This window comes from Morone saxatilis, unplaced genomic scaffold (assembly GCF_004916995.1).
Source record: "Morone saxatilis isolate NCDOM2014 unplaced genomic scaffold, NCSU_SB_2.0 Contig8, whole genome shotgun sequence".
In the NCBI taxonomy this organism is placed as follows: Eukaryota; Metazoa; Chordata; class Actinopteri; family Moronidae; genus Morone; species Morone saxatilis.
Genome location: NW_023340257.1, coordinates 2,577,621 through 2,580,151, shown reverse-complemented (window position 1 = coordinate 2,580,151; position 2,531 = coordinate 2,577,621).

The following is a 2,531-nucleotide window of genomic DNA, read 5'->3' as shown; positions in this document are numbered from 1 at the left end:
TCATGCCAAATTGAGCGATATTCTGATAATTTGGAAGAGCAATTATGACCGATGTTAAAATACAGCAGAGTAGGCCGACCCTGTTCAGCTACAGACAGTTCATGCAGGAGGCAGCTCTATTCCTAATAAGATTATTTATTGCTGACTGTTGACTCTTGAATAAAATCAGTTCAGGAGCCAGAGCTAGGCTGGGGGCAAAGGGGTCCTCCTGGTCCACAGTTCTCTTCCAAATAGTTCCCATTTGGAGTCAGTGTCTTTGAACCATTCATTTTACCTCAGCTTGACCTGAACACAAGCCTCCACTCTCTAATAAACAGCCTCTTCCTGCATTAGAAATCAACAACCAGAGCTAATAGATGTAAAGAAAACACTGAATTTGTCCAAAAGAGAAGCCTATTAAGTATTTACTGTTAAAAATAAAAAACAATACAGACAGAATTGTAGTTCAAATGTTCAATATTCACAGGAAATAATCTGCTAAACGTTCATCCAAATTTTACACAAACTTGCTATTATTACTGCTCAGACTGAAATCTCTCGGAACTGATCATTAATAAAAAGCATTCTAGCTGTGTGAAGCTGTTATGTTAGACCTATCAGTCACTTTGGGATTAATAGCAGGTTTTAAAACGTGTTTTTAATGTTGGAGAAGGAGCGGTCTATCCCTAAAGAACCTACCATGCAACCACTGGATGAGGCTGAATTCTCCAAGGAGAACCCCCCAGCGACACTAAAGACTCCATCAATGTGGAAAAGAACCCGTCACTTTCTTGGGTTGAGAAAACCACAGCGCTGGAAGAAGTAGGAGGACTCTAACCAAATCCAGGTTACATACGCAATCAACATCAGCGTATAGTGAAACTATTAAGTGCCTACCTCCAGAACACTTCTATCAACATCTAACAGAGGCACATGACATAGGCATAGGCAAAAATATGAATGCCTTTTGGGTTTCCCCCGCAAGTCCAAAACTGTGAACTGATGACTGACTTAAAAAAAAATCTGAAAATAAAACTCCTGCATATATATTTGTATTTTGAACCTTTTGTCAAATGTAAGACCTTGTCTCTTATAGAAAAGGGATACAGTTTGTGAAATATATCTTGATGGTAGAACAGAGACTGAGCATTATAGAGGGGGGTACATATTCTGGCAGGCTTCATGTCCGTCCTAGTGGAACAAAGATGTGATTGCCTTGGTTTTTCAGTACAATGGTATTTAAATGCATTAAATAACACGTACAGAAGAATAAAAGAGTTTGTTTAGAAACACATGAGCCATGTGGTACTTCCCAAAACCTTATAGTTAGAACTCTAACATTAAAACGATTAATTCAACAATACACATATTGATATCATCAAAGCATTGTAATGCAGGTCAACCTTCACTCACAGGGACACACCTCTTACTGGGGGCAACTACCCTGACACAACACCTTTTTTTCAGGCAGTGCAAAAGTGCATTTTATGAGTTGTAGCACCCCTTTTTAAAAGTTTTTCAACTGGTACAAAAGACTGGATGAGCTTTAATCTCTAAAATATAACTCACAAGTGAAATGAAGTCATTTTGGGAAAGAAAACTTTTAGTGACAAGGTAGGAGCTGTAATAACTTTTTGGCTAATGCAAAACTGCATTTCATTGGTTGTATTGCCACTTTTAAAGGTATTTAAACAGGTAAAAGTTAGTGGGTGAGCTGCAATCTCTAAAAAAAATGTTGGAGGTTTTGGCTATGCGAAGGTTCATTTTTGACATGAGCTGATTGGTAACTGAATTTATTCCTACAAGTAACCAGTACCAAGTTCAAATTCTTGAAAATTAGTTCAGAATTAAAGAGTAACAGAGGATTTTGTAGTTATCTGTGCGTCTCTCAGTAGTTAACTAGCGGATTTTGACCTCCACAATTGTGTTGGTCACTCTGGCATGTATGGTTCTCCCACACGCTAATAAACATTTAGTTAAAAACAAGTAGATATATGTGATTAATGACCTATATCTCAAAATACACATCTCCTCTAAAATAACAGAGTAAATTCTTAAATAGTACAAACATATGATCACCATATGCATTAGTACGCATTGCTGTAGATTAAACTACCCAACAGAATATAAAGTAGTTAAAATGACCTCATCGGTAAACATCTACTGTTGTTGTAAACAATAGTGATGTCAGTTAGATTTGCTTTGAACAAACAGCAGTTCTGACTTTTCAAATGTTGATTCATTTTTTCTGGTAAAAAAAATCAAATCAATCGTTATGCATAAGAATTCAAAATAAATTAATATCAACCAATATTTTACCAGCTGTACTTTAAGTATCCTGATGTTTTATCTGTCCCAATAATTATCATGCGTCCGTAATTATTATCTTATTTTGGGAATAATTTTGTGTTAATATGGTACAAACAATCTGAACGGCAGTTCACGTGTTCAGTACACTAGGGCTGCCCCCAACTGGAGATTTTCTTTGTTGACCACTGGCTTTAACTAACAACTAACGTCTAGCCGTTACATGTTTATGATATTAATTTAAT